Here is a 20,757-nt window from a genome sequence, read left to right on the forward strand (position 1 = left end):
GATAATAATATTATGCGTATTCTGTGGGCAAGTTGGGACTCTGCTGCTAAATACAAAGAGAGTTAATATTCAGGCATTTATGTGTCGGCAATCATGAAGGCACAAAAAAGGCACAGCAGGACTTCCCAGGCAGATGAAAAAAATAATTTTTAAAAAGCTGTTGAAGTTTCAAAAAAAGATAGAAAGCAATAAACTAAGTAGCACTAGATTGGGTAATGAGTCAAATGCAAACCTGGACTCAGTAAACCTTGGGACGGTAATAATAATAATACTATATTTTTAAAATGAAAGTATATCAGCAAGAAGTTAATTACCATTGGAGAGATATTCTTCAGGTTCTTTCTGCATCTTTATTTCTTTTTTGAGAATTGCACCTTTATTTCTTAAAGGAGTATTTCTACATGGGTTTGGAAATCAGGGGTATATGGAAAAGTTAGGTCATGATCCAGCCGCAAAAGTGAAAGGGAAGCTTGACAAGGTTTCTGTCCCAAGGCAACTGGCTGGCTGTCTAACTATCATCTCTATCTATCTACCTATCTACCTACCTACCTACCTACCTACCTACCTACCTACCTGCCTATCTATCTATCTATCATCTATCTATATCTATCTATCTATATCTATCTATCATCTATCTATCTATCTATCAATCATCTATCTATCTATCTATCAATCATCTATCTATCTATATCTAGCTATCTATATATCTATCTATCTATCATCTATCTATCTATCTATCTATCTATCTATCTATCTATCTATCTATCTATCATCTATTATCTATCTATCTATCTATCTATCTATCTATCTATCTATCTATATCTATCTATCTATCTATATCTATCATCTATCTATCTATCTATCTATCATCTATCTATCCATCTAATCTATCTATCTATCTATCTATCTATCTATCTATCTATCTATCTAGCCATCTAGCTATCTAATCTATGTTTCTTCTATCATGGGACTCTAGGACATACATATGGGTCCACATGAACCCCCCAGTCAAGCATTAAACTGGCCTGGACCTGCTTAGCTTCAGTGATTTTGCTGTACTGCATGGCTTGCAGGTGTACAGTCTAATAATAATAATAATAATAATAATAATAATAATAATAATAATGCCCATCTGACTGGGTTTGCCCAGCCAATCTGGGCGGCTTACAGCATATCTAAAAACATAAAAAATCCAGTGTTGCAAACCTCCCGATACAAGGCGGCCTTTAGAAGCCTCAAATTCCATGATTTTTGTGCCACTCAATAAATCTCCATGAGTGAGGCTTACAGGTAGTGCCATGGACGCAAGAAGAGTTTGGATTTGATATCCTACTTTATCACTACCCTAAGGAGTCTCAAAGCGGCTAACATTCTCCTTTCCCTCCCCCCCCCCACAACAAACAATCTGTGAGGTGAGTGAGGCTGAGAGATTTCAGAGAAGTGTGACTAGCCCAGGGTCACCCAGCAGCTGCATGTGGAAGAGCGGGGACGAGAACCCGGTTCACCAGATTACAAGTCTACTGCTCTTAACCACTACACCACATTGTAAGCAAGCTGCATTCCAGTGTCACCGCCTCACATGTAGGGGCATCGGCTGAGGCCCACACATGCTTTTAGGGTACAGCAGGATCAGTGTTTCCTTCGGGCCCTGAGCTGGACATATTTAAAGCATTTCTTTCTTTGAAAAGCTGCCCAGTTTAATGATAAAGAGCCATAAGATAGGGAGAGGTGACTTTCCTTCAAGTTACCCATCAACAGGGAGCAGACTGAGTAGGCAACACAAAGGTCACCTATTCACAGCCATCCCCACTTTGCTGAGATGCACTGTATTTCAATTTATAGTCTTCGTCTCTTAACTTTGCATCTATATGGATCAATTAGCATATGGATATTTTGTGCAAATCCGTCTCCTCTTTCTGACAATGAATTTCCACTTTTTAATATGTAAGTGACCAGCCTTTTCCACAGTTGCTTATCTGTGGCCTGACTTCTGTGGGTGCGTGAGTAGGCAGCGGTCTACCCCATGTGGAGAGATCATTTCTGCCCATTCAAGCTCCAACATCATGCTGCTTCTGCCATTGCAGTTTCTTACCTGCCCTTCACCATAAGATCCCAAGGCAAGTTGCCTCATTTTAAAAGTACTCTACTCCCAACTTTCTGGCCCAAGTAGTTTGCCTTCCCTTTATCCAACAGTGCATTCCATTTTCTTGCTTCTTTCTGATTTTAGTTCCCAGCTGGGTTGATGACAAACCTCACAAGCTAGCTGCTGCCCCTGTCTTCGCTACCATTGCTCACTTGTCTTGTCATGCCCAACCCCTCAAAAAAAAAAAAATCTCACTCTCCCAGGCCTTTTCTTTTCTCTATTCAACAGGGATAGGAGTAGCTGGTAGGGTTTGACTTTTAAGGCCACCTACATTCCCACTTCCAGTGGCTGGGATGTCCCTTCAAAGGTGGGTGTATTGGTCACCCTCCATTCTGCCACAGGCATTGGTGGGAAACTGACTCACAGAGCACCATTTCAGATGGTGCAATTATGGTTGCATAATACTTTAATTTCTGATCTGATTAAGACAGGCACAGGGAGCCACCTGCCCTTTAGATATTTTGGACTCAAACTCTGTTGGAAGTGCAACAGCTGGAATCATTCATTTTTATAACTTAAAGGGTTAATTCTGTCCTCCGTGTTAGTCAACTACCCAAGAGGGGTGGGGAGGTGTTTAGTAACCAGGTGGAGTAGCAGGGTCTCCACTGAGGTAGTATGTGCTCTGATTGGCTGTACAGTCATACCTTGGTTCCCAAACGCCTTGGTACTCGGATGTTTTGGCTCCCGAACACTGCAAATCCAGAAGTGAGTGTTCCAATTTGTGAACGTTCTTTGGAACCCAAATGTCCAACAGGGCTTCCACGGCTTCCTATTGATTGCAGGAGCTTCCAGCAGCCAATCAGAAGCTGCACTTTGGTTTCCAAACGTTTTGGAAGTCAAACAGACTTCTGGAATGGGTTCCATTTGACTTCCAAGATACAACTGTACAGGTCTGAGGCAGCTTTCCTCTGCATGTTTGGCTGAATATTTTGCTGTTTTCTATAAGACATGAACTAAGTAAGACAAAAATTCTCTGTTCTTTTCAAGTTATACACGTTTGCTCAATAAAGTGTTATGAGGACTTCCCTCTCTGGACTCCATTTGTGTTATTTAAGTGACTTTGCTAACAAACTCCCATCGTGCCTGACCATGGTGTTTAACAACATCTAGAGGGTTACAGTTTCTCCATCCCCAGACAATGGGTAATAAGGTTTTGAACCTAGAAGCTATAAATAAAAGCAACAAATACACACACACACACACTTTACCTTTGCAGCAGTTTGTTTCTGTGCCTTCACAGCCCATTAATCACCTTTTCCAGGTTAGGAAGTTCAGCGGCAGCAAGGCTATAACTTTAGAAAAGCTTAATGAAAAATAATATTGGTTTCCTCTTTAAATGCATAGATGTGCCTTCAGCGATACTTCAGAGTCAGTTGGAAATTCATTTCTAAGATTCAAACAGTAACAATACATCTTATTATTAAATGTGCAACACAGGGGGTTCTCCTGGCAAATAAATCTCCTGACAGCACCAAGTTCTCCAGGACTTTCTCTTGCGTTCCATTTCGCCTTCCATTTCAGCCATCCCCTAGGCCTTCTTCCTGCCCTCTCTCTAAAGGATTTGTTTTCTTCCCGTCAGCTGTCCTTTCCTCTATTGCTCTGCTGTCTGGTAAATCATTTTTGTCAAGATAACTGGAGTTTCAAGGGCTTGATGCACAGGTTAAAGTCAAAGGCACATATTTATTCTTTCCCTTAAAACCAACGAATCAATTTTCTCTCTCCCCGGCACCCGCAAGCAACTTCTCTTCTAAGAAAACATTTCCCTCTTTTTTTCCCCTTTTCACTAAACACTCATCAATACATCTTGGAGCTGAAGAACATCTCCAGCTCTTCATCTTGTTGCCCAGTCTTTCTAAGATTCACAGAATGAACATATCAAAAGTCTGGCATTATGAGCATGTGTGTGTTTGTGGCAATTTGCTCATGGGTGCTGTTTCCTTTGAGGGGAGGAGGAATTGGTTGGGTTCTTTATCCCACATAGCAGCAAATTTACCAGGTCACTTTTTAATAGGCTGAGTCCCGAAAAACAAAAACTCACCTATGACTAGAGGAAAGACAGCCTCTATTGCTGTTCCACAAACGTTTCCATTATGACTGAGAATTCTGCTGAAGTAAGGATAGCGAAATCTCAGCTAAGAAACTCAAATTATATATATGATTGACACCCTTCTTTGGAAATTAAACCAATGTCCAGCGAAATCTCAGCTAAGAAACTCAAATTATATATATGATTGACACCCTTCTTTGGAAATTAAACCAATGTCCAGACTTTAACATTTACTCACAGAAACTTATAGCTGAATTAAAGCATAATATTTACAGTCACTTGCTTCTCCAAGGATGGGCTTACAATCTCTTCTTCTAACTTCCAAGAACTGTATTTTCCTCTCTTTCCAGAGCTCAGCACTCAGCTTTCTGTGTCTCAACTAGGCCATGCCTTGCAGCTCCTATGAGAGATTCCCAATTTTACCATATCCTGCAGCTTTGCTCTTATTCTTTCAAGCAAAGAAACACTCCAACACTCTATTCAACTTAGCAGTGTTCACAGTGGATTCTAAAACACAGTCCTCTTGCTTCCCGTAAAACAGATTCTCTCCTTCACTAGATACCTCCCATGTAAGCAACGTTAACCAATCACATTAGAACTACTAAAGAACTCTCTAGAATTCAATTGCCAACCAATCAAACACAAACACATAGCAATGCCTACAAGCATTTACAATTTCTGTGAATTAAATTCTTATGCTTAACAAGTTCAACAGAAGTACTAAACAGGCTAATTCTGAAGTAGTTTTCATGCTTCTGCAAGCGGATAAGAACCTTGCTAGATAAGAAAAAGGCCTATCTAGTCTAGCATTCTGTTGCCACATAGTAGCTCTCCCCCACTAATGGCACAGCAGCTGGTATTCAGATGCACATTGCCTCTGTTACTGGTTGTAATATCTATCCTTCAAGACTAGCAGTCATCGACAGCCTTAACCTCTATTAATTTATCTAGTCCTCATGTACAGCTTTCCGTGTTTGTGGCCATCACTGTTACTTTGGGGATCCAATCAATGCGAGGGCATTCCAATTCCTGGCCAATGCACCAAAGCTATTTGGGTTTTTCCATTAGGGTTTGATTTTGCTCAGCAGCAACCCAGTGAGACAGGGAGTAAAGCACAGCCAGAGATAATGACAAGCGAGTCAAGATTGTAGCACAAACACGTCTATTGGTTTGTTGGTGTGCTAAACTTAGTGGCATGGTGAAATCTAAAGAAAAGAAAGCAACTCAAAGCAACTTAAACATTACAAAATTTAAAGAAAATGAAGAGAAAGTAAAGTGACTTAAAGCAATGAAACATAAACTGTAGAAAGTTATTGACAAGGTAATCAATGAAAGTAATTAATGAAGTCCCCTTCTACATTACACCAGCCCATCTAGTTGTGAAGCAGACTTGCTAAGTCACCTAAGTATATGAGTGGGTTGGAAATTAATACATAGTTGTGAATCCACGAGTTTGTGGTCTTCAGCTGGGCAAAGCATGCAAAGCAGAGTTGGATTTAGGTAGCAAGCAGCAAAAGAAAAGGGAGTTATTCAAATTCCCTTGATCATTTTGTTTAGTTTTTCTGAATCATTTCCAAACACTACAGCAACCTTTATGTGGTGAGACCGTACACAGTATTCCAACTGATATTTGTACAACGGCATTATTACATTGGCAGTTTTACTTTCAATCCCTTTCCTAATGATCCCTAGCATGGAATTTGCCTTTTTCACAGTTGACACCTGATGCTCCTAATGGTACTCCTATGCATCACCTGAGGCAGGCCGCTTCATCCTGGTGAATGGCACAGCTGCTCCTGGCTAACCTGAGTTCAACTGCAAGCATTTTTGAACCGTTCTAAGGACTGGTTCAGCAAGCATAAAGCAACGTACGTTGTTGATTTCTTCAAGCTAAAATATGATCGCTTCAAGTTCATAATGTTTCTCAATCCACCTGCACATTGAGTGAGCACCCAGGGTTCTTCTCCTATCAGACTTATCTTGATTCAACACCTTTTATAATAATAAAAAATCAGGACATTTTTAAGGCGCATCGGAGAAGTGGTTCTATAAACAACACGCATGCTGGGAGAAAGGGAATGTGATTTTTGTGAGATGTGTCTTGCTAGGGAATGGGAAAGATATATAGAAGAATGGATTTAAGGAGCAAAACCAACCTAGAAGTTGTAATCTTGAGTTGTGAGGATGATAGAGAACCCTGAATTATGAATGTGGTTTCATAAAACGTATGATGAATCAGACCAAAAGCATATCTAGTATACCTTCCTCTTCTCAGTCCAGCTAGATGCCTTTGGATGTTCACGAGTAGGACATTGTTGTTCCTGCATTTCAGAGGCACACAGTCTGGATCTCCTTAATCGCATATAGACAAATAATATTATACTTCTTTATTATGCTTCTTTGTTTCACTTCTACTCTCCCTAGCTTTGACTTACCCAAGGGATGGAGAGGCTGTGGCCCCCCAGTTGCTGTTGGACTCTAACTCCCATCAACCAACATCACCAACATTCAAGGATCAAGGGATCTGTAGTTCATCTGGTGGGCCACAGGTTCCCCATTCCTGACTTTCACCATTGCCCTAAACATAGATATTAAATGAATCCCATTTACGTACTTTCCAATGTTTTCATTCTTTGGAATGTTAGGTTGGGAGGAATCTACCTTTGATAGGAGACAAGTAGTAGACATGAGCTTGCAATTGTGGTGCATGAAGTGACACCACCACTGATCCTTCCTCTTGGGGCAACGGTGAGGGTGACGGAAGAATCACATTGGTGATGGAGAGCACAGGTGTCTATGTATCTGCCTCCACCAACAACCTGGTGCTCTCTGGCCCTTACTGCTGCCCTTCCCCACCCTGGTCCTGCCAAGTGGTAGAGCTACTGCAGCCAAGAGGGGGCAGTGCTGGTGCCCCCACTTCATATGCCACGAAGGCAAGCGAGAACTATTCCTATCAGTGACTTCCTTTCCCCATTACATATTTCTTCCATTTGTCCTTCCTTGGCTTTGTATGAATGCCTAGAGCCATAACTTGTAGTGATTGAAAAACTGAAAGCAGAAGCTTTTACAGGGAATGTAGACTAATATCCACTGAAGACAGGTGATGCCTTTTCTGCTTCTAAGCTACTTTGAAGGGGGGGGGGATATGAATCGTTTGATCTGAGAAAGCTGGAGGTAGAGGGCTGCAGAATGTTTCTGTTTACACCTGCTGGGGTGTAGGATTGTCCTGCAACATGGGAAAGGACAAAATACAGACACCCTTCATTTCACTGGGGAGGGGATGTATATTCAGAAAGAAAACTATGTTACAATATTCTTACGGTTTCAGAATTTGAAATTCAAATTTCTTCCTGAGCATATAGGCCTGATCCAATGCCAGCAGATGATGGCCAACAATCCTAGACCGTCTTACCTGTGCGGAAGCCACATTGAGAACAATGGACCCTACTTCTCTCTTTATTTTTTAATAAATTTCTATACTGCCCTTCATCCAATGGTCACAGGGCGGTTTACAAGATAAAAGCACAAAAATGCACAACATAGTAACAAAGTAAAACAAAAGCCCCTCAGTAGCCCTCTTCTGTGTAGATACTCGTTTATTTTATTATCAGTCTCACCTTTCCTCTGAGCAGTCCAAGGTGTCACACATGGTTTTCCTCTTCCCCATTTTATCCTCATGACAACCCTGTGAGGTGTATGAGACTGAGAGGCAATGACTGGCCCAAGGTCATCCAGCAAACTTCATGGATTGACCCCACCAGGTCCGAGGCCAGCACATCTAACCATGGCTACATATGTATAGAATTGCATTGTCCAACACCCTGGGAGGCTCCAATATGTAACATGAAGTATTGCACAATGCCCGACAATATGTATAAGCAACTCCAAATTCAGTATTTCTGTACTTTGCTTTTTTCACTCTTAGATAAAATTTGACAGAGGTGGGCAGTGGGCTGGAGAAAGAGAAACTTCTTTTCCCTCCTCAGAGTTGCCTCAACTTCTTCTCCTACCCTGCACCCGCTTTCCCAAGAGCTGGTGCGTTGCAGGACACAGTACATTTCATCAATGGATCAGGAGCCTGCAGCTTGTTTTGGTTTCTGAGCTCCTCAGGAAGGGTTCAAGAGGCTGAATCTGCAAACTTTGTGAGGCTGGAAGGGGGAAGATGGATGACTGACCTGGACAGGCTGTCTCCTACATCCTTCTCCACAACCTGTGAGTGTTCCCTCCCTGGACGTGCAGAGAGATCTGCAGGTGGTGGAGACAGCAGACAGAACTCTGCAGGGCCAGCTGTAATTTCACTGACAACAACAACGAAACCTCTTAAATGCTTGGAACGTGCAAGGAGCTTTACGGATAGGGGAAACCTTAAACAAAACCAACAAACTCACACTAGGGGGAAACCATTTAAAGTGTGGAAATACTTTCCCAGATCCTGGAACCCTAATGAAACACCAGCAGACTCACACAGGAGAAAACAACAGGTATTATGTGTATTTTAACAAACTTAATAGAATTGACGATTATATGTCATGGGTGTGTGGAGAGTGTGTGTATGAACTTAACAGTGCTTAGCTTATTTTTTTTTAGTTGCTATTTTGTTAATATGGTTTTAAAGATTATAAATGCTGTACTGATTTGTTAATCATAAGACTTTTGCTGTAATTGTGATGCTTATCTTACTTTATTTGCTGCTTTGCTAATAGTGTTTTATAGATTGCAATTGTTTTGCTGGTGATTTGTTAATTGCTTTATATGATTTGTGCCGTATTTGTGCTGTTCCACTGTATGTTATTTACTGTTTGTAAGCTGCTTTGGGATTTATTTGTATGAAAAGTGGCATACAAATGCAAAGGGGGGAAAACCCACCTGGGACCTGGATGGAGTTTGGGAGGCAATACTTGTCATGGAACCTACACAGAAACACAAAAGACAAACTCCAAACATCTAATATATTTGGGCCATTGCATGGAGTTACAAATCTTTCATCCCCAAGCAATATTATCCACCCACAATAGGGTAGGGTAAGGTACGATGCCCCCACAGATGATAAAACCACTTTCACTTCATGGCTTTGATCCATCTTGAGCTTTTCCAGGTGTGCCTGTTCCTACATGAGAGAGTGAAAGTGGTTGTGTTTGTGGTTTGCTTTCTAAGAAAGTAAAATGAAAATGTTTGCTCACTTTCTTCAGTTACCTGTTCTACAAGCAATTTCCCACATTCTGTTTGCACATTTATTGTCTGGATTCTGTTATGATCTGTGGGGGCATCAGAATTTGTTGGCCATCTTTCTACACTGATCAGCATGGGCATCATTTGTGAACTGGAAACGTGGGAAATATCTTAAAGATAAAAGTAAAGGGACCCCTGACCATTAGGTCCAGTCGTGGTCAACTCTGGGGTTGCGGCGCTCACCTCGTTTTATTGGCCGGCGTACAGCTTCCGGGTCATGTGGCCAGCATGACTAAGCTGCTTCTGGTGAACCAGAGCAGCGCACGGAAATGCCATTTACCTTCCCGCTGGAGTGGTACCTATTTATCTACTTGCACTTTGACATGCTTTCAAACTGCTAGGTTGGCAGGAGCAGGGACCAAGCAACAGGAGCTCACCCTGTCGCGGGGATTTGAACCGCCAACTTTCTGATCATCAAGTCCTAGGCTCTGTGGTTTAACCCACAGCGCCACCTGTTTCCCGAGAGATATCTTAATAAATATTAAATGCAGAAAGGGGCAGAATCAGATAGCAGCACATACAAATCCCTCCCATTGTGTTAGCTCTTTTGGTCTTATTTAACGGTAATGTCGGGTTCCTAGCTGCGTATTTCTCCCTGTGCTGCTCTGGTCATCTGATTCAGCAGAACTGCCAATGCAGATATACTTCCATAACAATTGAGGTAGTTCTCACATTGCAGCATTCCAAAGTAACTTTTGCTCTGCCAGTGCTTCATTTTTTATGACACTTTGTCCCTAGTGGTGAATTTGTGTCTGGAAACATCTGCCTTCCCTTGGCTGCATGAAATCAAGTGGTGCAGGAAATTCATTATTCAATGTAAGATAAAAGGATAGTTCCCTCAACTCCCCCTCGCTCTTGCAGAAATGCATGTGCGCTGCATATATCTCTGAAAATGCTTCTTACCTATGTGGCACAGGGTTCCTCTAAGATTGGATGAAGTTGATCAGAAATAGCCATACCAAAAGGTCAGGGGGTGCCAGGAGGCCTCCAGATGAAGTTGGAAGTTGAGACATTTCTCACTCCCCTCTCAACTGACCCTCCTCAGCCCCCACCCCACTGTTGTGCATACCCACAGTGCAGAGCATTTCCTTTCAGAAGAAGGGTGACTGTCTCACCACTGTACCCACGGATCACAGTACACATGGCCTGCACCTCGCAGAGAAAACCCTTTAATCCCAATTTTATTTTGTTTTATTCTTTGGCAGATTTACAAAACAAAACAAAACACACACCAATACAGTGGTACCTTGGTTCTCGAATGGCTTGGCTCCCAACACATCGGCTCCCGAACGCCACAAACCTGGAAGTATCGTATTTTTCAACCTATAGGATGCACCAGCCCATAGGACGCACCTAGTCTTTTGGGGGGAAATAAAGGGGGGGAATTATTCCCCCCCAAGCCACGGCTTCAGCGCACCCCGTGCTCCGGGCAGCAGGCTGCTATGTGCAGCCTAGGGAGCCCCACGGGAACTCCCATGGGCTTCCCAGGCTTGCTGATAGCTTCCTGAAGCCTGGAGAGCGAGAGGGGGCGAATGCAGGGGGCGAATGCAGCAAAAGCCTGCATTCGCCCCATAGGATGCACACAGATTTCCCCTTCATTTTTGGAGGGGGAAAAGTGCGTCCTATAGGGCTAAAAATACAGTAAGTGTTCTGGTTTTACGAATGTTTTTCAGAAGCCAAACATCTGACTCAGCTCCCACCGCTTCTGATTAAGTGCAAGAAGCTCCTGCAGCCAATCGGAATATGTGCCTTGGTTTTCGAACAGTTTCAGGAGTCAAACAGACTCTCAGAATGGATTAAGTTTGAGAACCAAGGTACCACTGTAAATAAGTTTCAGAAAGGGGCATCATCATCATCATCATCATCTTCATTATCATCATTTATTTATACCCCGCCCATCTGGCTGGGTTTCCCCAGCCACACATTAGATGCAGATACACAAATTCTTTTTTTCTTTTTTTTAAATCAAGACTCCCTGTTTGGCACAGGGGTAAGTCTCCCACTGCTCTGACTTGCCCCTAACACAACCCCCTCTCCCAAATCCCCCTGCTTCAGAACTTACCTCACTTTTGGCTGAGTCTGGATGAAGGACTTCAGACAGCATAGTCCTGTCTGAACCCAGGCTTAGCTGGCTCAGCCAGAGAACCACCTATTCCAAACTCTGCTCATCTGAGCAGATCTTGGGGTGGTCTGCTTCTTTGCTATTTTCTGCGTGAGAAACCGTAGCCAACAGCAAATAAAATATTGTCCTCTTTGGCGAGGAGTACATTTTTGGCACAATGAATTGGGAAACCTGCAGAGTTTTTGCTTTGCTTTGTTGTTGTTGTTTTCTAAAATCACCTGGATTTAAACTATGCAATATAGTTTACAATATACAACAATATGTTTAAATAATGGATTTAAGATGCACAATATTATGGTCATGTTGTTGCCATCTAGTGGCCAAAAATAGAGTTAATTTGTTTAGGAAAATGAAGGCTAAGCATGTGCGAGAGCTCAAGCTGTTTGTAACCCTCCCTTCAAAAATGGATACCCCTCTGAGGCCAGTGTAAAGAAACAGCAGCAGCAGACTTATCGAGTCACATTTCTGAGTAGAGCCTTCACAACGCATTCTGTGAACAAAGGGTCAGTGTGTTTAAACATGTTCTTTATACACCCATGGGTAGAAGAATTTGCTTCCAGGCGAGTGGGTAATAAGACAGCTGAGTCCCTTCTAGGGTTGCCATATTTCAAAATGTGAAAACCAGAACACCCTGAACTTGTTGAGCTTCTTTTTATAAAAATGCAATTTTTCAATTGACTTGCCTAAGGTCCAGGACAAAGCATCACATTTCCACCCAGTAATGTTTGGGATAATCCAGATGTTTGGAAGCCCTATGTACTGAGCTGAATCCTAGAACAATGGGATCCAGAATGCAGCAGTCTGATTGGTCCGCAGGAGCCACCCAATCCAGCTCCAGGTGGAAGTGAATCAGCGACCTCATTGGCCTGCAGGAGCAGCCAATCAGGCTTCTGGAGGAGGTGGATCCGCAACCTGATTGGCCGATAGGAACAGCCAGGAATTAGCCAATCATGCGGAGCCCATTGTGTAAATAATATATATATAACTAGACATTTTGGGGAGATATTCATTCATTGCTACTATGAGCTGAATAAAGAGCATGAAATTCACACTTGACTCCATGTATACTTCACCTATGCACCTCCCATCTAGAAAGGTGGCATGGGTAATTGACTCAGAGACCATATTAGCCATAGCCCACCCTCTGGGCTACTTTTCAGCCATGGACAGGATGTGGTCACATAGACAGGACACACACCACAAACTTGACATGAGCCAACAGTGTGACACGGCAGCTAAAAAAGCCAATGCAATTCTGGGCTGCATCAATAGGAGTATAGCATCTAGATCAAGGGAAGTAATAGTGCCACTGTATTCTGCTCTGGTCAGACCTCACCTGGAGTACTGTGTCCAGTTCTGGGCACCACAGTTCAAGAAGGACACTGACAAACTGGAACGTGTCCAGAGGAGGGCAACCAAAATGGTCAAAGGCCTGAAAACGATGCCTTATGAGGAACGGCTAAGGGAGCTGGGCATGTTTAGCCTGGAGAAGTGGAGGTTAAGGGGTGATATGATAGCCATGTTCAAATATATAAAAGGATGTCACATAGAGGAGGGAGAAAGGTTGTTTTCTGCTGCTCCAGAGAAGCGGACACGGAGCAATGGATCCAAACTACAAGAAAGAAGATTCCACCTAAACATTAGGAAGAACTTCCTGACAGTAAGATCTGTTTGACAGTGGAATTTGCTGCCAAGGAGTGTGGTGGAGTCTCCTTCTTTGGAGGTCTTTAAGCAGAGGCTTGACAACCATATGTCAGGAGTGCTCTGATGGTGTTTCCTACTTGGCAGGGGGTTGGACTCGATGGCCCTTCCAACTCTATGATTCTATGATTCTATGATTCTATGATTCACACAGGCAAACACACAAAGGTACACAGACCCCTTCCTTAGTGGATCCATGTAGATCAGCTGGGGGTGTGGTGGTCATCACCTCTCTACTCAGATGATCGACTTGATGAGTGGGGAGGAAATGGTTTGCAACACCATCATGACACTGGGCTCTGCCTTCTGCAGAACTCTGTAATTATTGTTTTTGGGGTGCCACTGCCAAAAGCAACGGGCTGTTGGGAGCCAGAAAAACATTGATCGGGGGTCTCAAATCAGGCACCCTAACTTGGAGGTTGCCACCCCTGCTATCCTTGAATTCAAGCGCTTTTTAAAAGACAAATGCATTCACACCACTTACTGGCTGGGAAAGAACCCTTGGAAAACAAATTGTTTTTTCTCCTAAGCACTCTGAAAGAAAGCTAATAAATACTGAGCCAATTCTGAATCCAGCCAAAATGCTGTTGCTCCCTGGAATCTTAATCAGGTTTGGCACCAGAAAGGAAAAAAACACCGATACAGTTGTTGGGAGGAAGAATTAGTTGGAGGTAGCCTGAATGCCCATTTCTACCTTCATCGGCAGTAGGGGAAGCATGGAGAAAGGGGCAAAAATGAGCAAAGAAAATTTTTTTTGAGGGGTGAGAGTAGCTGCAGATAATCAACCTGTTCTTTTTTCAGTTTATTTAAAAGTAGATGCCTGTTTCCCAGGTTGCAAACCTGCCTACCTTACACTATAGCATTATATAATGCAGAGAGGACCAGTGGCACTTTATATGTGGCTGAATTCCAACTCAGGCTCAGCCAGCATTGCTAAGGAAAGGCCACTGGTTTGTTTGTTTGTTTGTTTGTTTGTTTGTTTGTTTGTGTGGTGTTTGCCTCCTAGGATGGGTCATAAGGAAAGGGTTAAGTACTGGAAGACACAAGATCTACCCACCTTGGAAGAATGGCAGATGAAAGTGATAGACTACATGGAATTGGCGGAAATGACTGGCAGAATCCGAGATCAGGGAGAAGAGTTGGTGGAAGAAGATTGGAAGAAATTTAAATACTATTTGCAGAAACATTGTAGAATTAATGATGTAGGATTGATTGAATTGAGATGGTTTTTGCAACAAAGTTAAAAGAATATGTAAAAATGGATTGATAACTAGATGACAATATGAAGTTAAACATGTTAAGATATAAAATTAAGATAAAAACAAAGAGGGTAAGGATTTGCTGAATTAACCATGTGAACAGGAATACAAAAAAGGGAGGCGTGAGGAGGTCAGGAAAATAAGTAAATGAAATACAAGTCATGAAAAGACTGATTTGTTTTTAAATGTTTTTTATTTTTCATTTATTCTTTTTTGTGTATTTTGTATTTGTTAACTTGTATTTTTGTATCTTTGTCTTTTATTTTTATTTTTTATTTTTATTCTGTAACCCTTTTTTGCTTATAAAATCTTAATAAATATCTTTTTTAAAAAAAAGAGGAAAGGGTTAAATGAGTGTGATGTGATTGGCCAGTGGGAATGCAAGGGGAGGAGTAAAAGTTAGAGGGGGAGTTGTTTGAAAGTTAGTTGAAAGTTGGGAGTTGAAGAAGGAAGAGGGGGGATAAGTCTGGGGGTTGGTCGAGTTGTATTGTGAGAGAGTGAGAGGAATTGTTAGGTGAAGTCAGAGAGATAGTTGGGAATAATCAGTTTGAAGTTGTTAGGAACTCAGATTAAGAAACTGACAAGGAAAATTAACTGAAACCATAAGCTTGTTCCTGCATTTAAAAATAAACTTGATTATTTGTTAATGTTAACAACTGTCTGGACTCCGTGTGTCCTTGAGAGAAACGGGGTGGTGGCAGCGAAGAGGCAATCATAGTGGTGGCACAGGGATCAATAGACCGTCAGACGTCCGGGGACCCTGTGTGATCGCCACAAAAATTAATACTACTATCCCACATTTTTCTCCAAGGAGATCAAGGTTGGTGTACATATTTCTACCATGCCTCCTCTAATCTTCACAACAGCCCCATGAGGTAGGTTAGGCCAGTGTTTCCCAACCTTGTGCCTCCAGATGTTTTTGGCCTACAACTCCCATCATCCCTAGCTAGCAAGACCAGTGGTCAGGGATGATGGGAATTGTAGTTCAAAAACAGCTGGAGGCACAAGGTTGGGAAACACTGGGTTAGGCTGAGAGGCAATGACGGCCCCAAGGTCACCCAGTGAGCTTCGTGGCCAAGTGGGGATCTGAGCACTGGTCTCCCTGGTCCTAGTCTGATAATCTTAACCACCACACCACGCTGGATTCCCTGCCTATAAGATGGAACCACACCTGCAAGGCTGTAGGTTCCCTAGCCCTAGCTAGTGTTGAGGGAGAATTTTTTTTCAGTTCATAATTAAAGGCAAATCTTACCAAATTTACAGTGTCTGGAAAAAATATGCAAACTGACACACAGCCACCCTTCAAATTCGCACTGCTCTGAATTTTGTGATACAGCTCTCCTGTCGTAATGAGCCCAGAATTGCACGTGTTAGGATAGAGTGTGCATAACAATGGATATATTAACAAAAATGACATACAAAACTGCAATATTTTAAGAGAAATTGCTTTCAAAAATGTGTGCATTAGTCAAAACTGCACACACAAAAATGTGTATATTCAGAGAAACAGGCATGCAAATACTGACAAATTTTCATGAGGATTTTTAAAAATGCAAATTTCTGAGGAAATGTGGAGGCTTAATTTAAGACTGGGGTGGGGGTGGGGGATGAGAAACTGAGAAACCAAAAATGACAGAAGTATCAATCCCTACCCATGACTTTAATGCAGCCTCAATATAGGAGAGTTAAAATATGCTAAATTAGCTTCTTGTATGTTATTAAAACTTTTGGATTGATGTTTTAAATTGGGACATCACTTGAAGCATTCCAATAATATTTTCTTTTAAAAAGCCAAATTGTTTGAGTGAAGCTCCTGGGTTGTTTTTGGGAAGCCTCTTAGTCCCCAATCATGCCCAGCATTATTCATTCTCTCCTGCTGTGCCATCATTAGAGGAACACTTTGCATTCCCAGGGATTTTGCTTTCCAGCAGTCTGTAGAAAAGATAAACCTGGCATGAAACTTTGAAAAATAGACCTAAAACAGAGTAATATCATCAACGTATAGTGTAACAACTTAAATATTGTCCGGAGGCTCTAATCTGGAAGACATTGTATGCATAGGCTTCCCATTCCATGGGGGAAGACTTGCAGCAATGACACGGCTGGCTCTGGGAGTTAGCAAACCTGAGCATGTTCCAACATCCATGTGGCACTAGGGCTGCACTACCAACTCCAGGACCTTTAACCTCTCTTTGTTGTCACTGCTTGCTCACCTGCCCTCTGGCAAGTACCAGAGTAGTTTAACAACCAATCCCTATTCACAGGGAATTGTAGTTCTGGGGGAGGAGGAATAGGGGTCCCCTAATAAGTCTCAGAACCCTTAACAAACTACAGCTCCCAGAATTATTTTGGGGGAGCTGTTTAATGAAGAATGATCATCCTTTAATTGTAGAGTTGAAATATGAAGCTGCTACAGAATCAAGGAGAAGCAGCCGCAACCCCGACTGGCCTTCTTCCTCTGGCTGTTGGCATGGATTGGGTCCAGGGTGATTTCACTTCAGCATGAAGCATGCCACTTTGCTTTGTGATGTGGGATTTGTCCGGATCTGATGCACAGTCCTAATAAATCATATATGTGTGTACATATAAAGAAATCACAAAAGAAATCAGAAACGCAGGTTGGATGGTGTGAAGCAAATCAGCAAATGCCATATTTGAACTGGCAAAGTGGCTTTAGGTGTTTATACATAAAGAAACTTTCTTTTTTAAAATCAAGCAAGCTGTTTAAAAGGGGGAAGGAGCAGCCAATTTATTAAACAGGATTTGCTGTGCATTTTGCAAGGCTGTGTCAGAACCCTAGTGTTAAGCAAATGCATGAGCTCACATTGCTAATGAATCATCCCAGCAGAAATGGCAACAGAATCTAATTTGGTCTGGGAAGATCCCATGTTGACAGTAGCCTTTCCAAGATTAATTGTATTTACTCAGAGTAGGTCTATTCTTTCCACACCTGATGGAAATATGTCTAAAAGCTTTTCACTGTATTTCCTGTTTGCATATATGAGACTGCAATTCTACCTAATATGTATAGAAGAAACACAGGGGAACAATATTTTCAAACACAAAAAAGAAATTGTGGGAAAATATTTAACCAGCTGCCAAATCTCCCTCATAGCATTGAAGGGAACAATTTCTGGTGTTTACCTCATTTTACAATATACATTTTCAAGCACTTGGAGGACAGGATTAAAGGGTTATATCCAATTAAGCCAAACTCAGAACAAACTCACTGAAATCAGCATGATTAACTTACTCTGGGTACGTTGTAATGGATTCAATTCTGACCACATCTCACTTGAGGTAAGTTAAAAAGATTTGCATGTAAGACCAGTTCAGAGCACTAAAGCATCCTCAATTAAAGTATACAAACAAAACAAGTTGGTTAAAAAGCATGACAATTATAACAATTAAAACAACAACAAACCAATGTAAACAGTAAGACCAGAAGTTGAAGTTCAGGGGAATGCATGCGTAAACAAGTATGTCTTCAGGAGCCAATGGAATGCCAATACAGTGGTACCTTGGGTTACAGACGCTTCAGGTTACAGACTCCGCAAACCCAGAAATAGTACCTTGGGTTAAGAATTTTGCTTCAGGATGAGAACAGAAATTGTGCGGCGGTGCAGCGACAGCAGGAGGCCCCATTAGCTAAAGTGGTACCTCAGGTTAAGAACAGTTTCAAGTTAAGAACAGACCTCCAGAACTAATTAAGTTCTTAACCCGAGGTTCCACTGTACTGATGGGGCCTCTCTTATTTCAGCAGGGTGGAAATTCCACAACACTGTTGCCACCTCTGCAAAAGCCCATCTCCATGTAACCACAAGTGAGTTTAGAAGGGGCTTAGACAAATTCATAGAGGACTAGGCTAACAATGACTAACAGCCAAGATGGCTGTGTATGACCTTCAGTATCAGAGGTGATATGCCTCTGAATATCAGTAGTCAGGGAGAACATGCAGAAAGAGTGCTGTTATTCTTGTGTACTGTTTGTGGGCTTCCAATAGTCATCTGATTGACCATTGTAGGAACAGAATGCTGGAGTAGATGGGCCTTTGGTCTGATCCAGCAAGACAGTTGTGTTCTTTTGTGGAGGTACTTAAGAACTTCTATCTCAGTCACAACAAATTGGGATTGTTTCCCAAATGGAAGAATGACATTTCCTTGGATGTTTGTTCCAAAAAAGAAGCAAGGCTAAATGAAAGTCTGCTTCTTTCAATTAATAATTGCAATGTCTATTCCAAGAAACAGAACTCTTTACTAAGGGGAGGCTAAATAAATCAACAAATTAATAAAGAAGGTTTTTATAATATTCCATTCCAGCTCACAGGGCTGAAACGAACAATGCACACACTACAGTTAAGGGATGTATCGTTTAATAAGGGTATATATGATACATATAGACACCCCTGCTGTCATAATTATGCCTTTTTAAAATTCTGTTGCATGACTGTGTACCTTCCTTGCCAAGAACATAACAGCAATTATCTTTGGCTCTCTTGTTGCTTTAGTTTTAATGCCTTCTGCTTCATAATAATCTGAAAGAGTCTAAGAGCCTGGCAGCATTGTGAATTCTGAGATTAATGATCAAGAAGGAATGGCAAAATAATCATCAAAATTCACAAGCCAATGGTTTTGTTTAAAATACTGTGGGATTGAATACTATGATAGGAAAGTTGTCTGTGTTGTCAGGAAAGTTGTCAGGAAGATGAAATGCGCCTTCATTTTTTAAATGTTCTTGGTCAAAACAAGAATGAAATACACATTTAACACAAATGTTCGAATAATCAGTTATGTAGAATGCTTCTTCATTTTTAAAACTTAAAAGAGTTGCTATTAGTGTGTGCCTTCAGGTGTGATGTAACATGGAAGAATCTCTGAATTTCACCACCCAATTAAGCAACTCTCTTTTATGTGTTTGTGGCCATGAGTTCCTTTTCTTCTTCTTCATCCTAATTGTTGGACTGAGAACTTTTGAAGGCTTCTAGATGAGCCAGGAAATAGCCCTACCTTGAGCTACTTCTGGTGCAGTAGATAATATGTGTCAGCCATTGTCGGTAATCGGTACTGTACTAGATGGGGTTGGCCTGGCCCAATACATTTTGGTACCTGAGGTGAACCACAAAATGGCACAGCCCCCCCCCCACCAGAGAAGAAGGGGTGAGAAGAAGATCTACATTGTGAACAACGTGGGGGGAATCAAATCAACTTTACCTGATGGTTGAAGTGGGAATCAAAGTATGTCGTAGGGGGCAGAGGGGCCCACTTTGAATCACGCCGTGTGAGTGCAAAGCCTAGGACCTCCCAGAGGACAGCCCCCATCATTTCCTCCCTAGGGATGGGAGGAGACCAGCAGCACCTCTTATTTGCCAAAGGACTGCTATGGAGGCATCACTGGGAAGTTTCCAGAGGTGGCAGCAGATCTGTCCTCCAAGCAGCACACCACAGCTGCCACTGGCATTGCGATTGCAGCCGCAGCAGCAGGCAATGCATTCTTTGGCCAGATCTGCTGCCCCTGTGGATCATGTGACCTGAGGTGATTGCCACACCTTGCCTGATGGGTGGGCCAGCCCTGGTACTAGGACCGAAAAGGGGGGAAATGTCTGGCTGTGTGCGCACATTGCAATTGTCCCCTTCAACATCATCAAGGCCAGGCAACTTTGTTACCTCCCTTTTCTTTTGATTCCTGATCTCTAGTTCGGAAATGAGGTTTCATAATATGCCAGTCAGTGGAGGCCAACAGAAAAAGCCTCTGCACAGCAGGCAATCCATTTGTTGAACTATTTGTGAAGGTAAGCATCTTCCACCACTGAAATTGGACTCTATCTCACATTGCTGTCCATAGGAGCCAACTCCCAGGGGCCGTGGAGGATTCGGCCCCCACAATAAAACATTTGAAGGGGCTGGGCACCCACAAAGTTGATGGGCTTCATTCAAATGGTGTGTGGGCACTGTATCATGTGATTGATTATGCGGGGCGGGGCTTACCTGGGCCCCCACAATATTTTGTTCAAGTTGGCATCCCTGCTGCTATTTCACTGCCAACTATTATGCATGGTAGCTTGTGCTAGCCCACAGAACAAACAGGGTCAAGGAAATTACTTGCCTTCATTTTCCTCTCTGAAATGTAAGACATCCAGATAGTAGATCTCCATATTCCAGTAACGGAGCTATTCTAAAGCCATACAAATGAAAGTAGCATCAATGAAGCTGTGGCAAGCTCCCTCAATAAAGATGGGAACTGTTAAGTTGTGGGTGAA

General features: G+C 42.2%; 1 long non-coding RNA gene across 1 annotated transcript in view; it reads right to left on the bottom strand.

Annotated features, from left to right (window-relative positions):
- The window catches only part of LOC309373229, a 641,932-nt gene that overhangs the window by 235,873 nt on the left and 385,302 nt on the right, over positions 1-20,757 (bottom strand). The gene's annotated exons all lie outside the window — the stretch shown is intronic.

Source organism: Podarcis melisellensis, assembly GCF_964234715.1.
Source record: "Podarcis melisellensis genome assembly, chromosome: 6".
In the NCBI taxonomy this organism is placed as follows: domain Eukaryota; kingdom Metazoa; phylum Chordata; class Lepidosauria; order Squamata; family Lacertidae; genus Podarcis; species Podarcis melisellensis.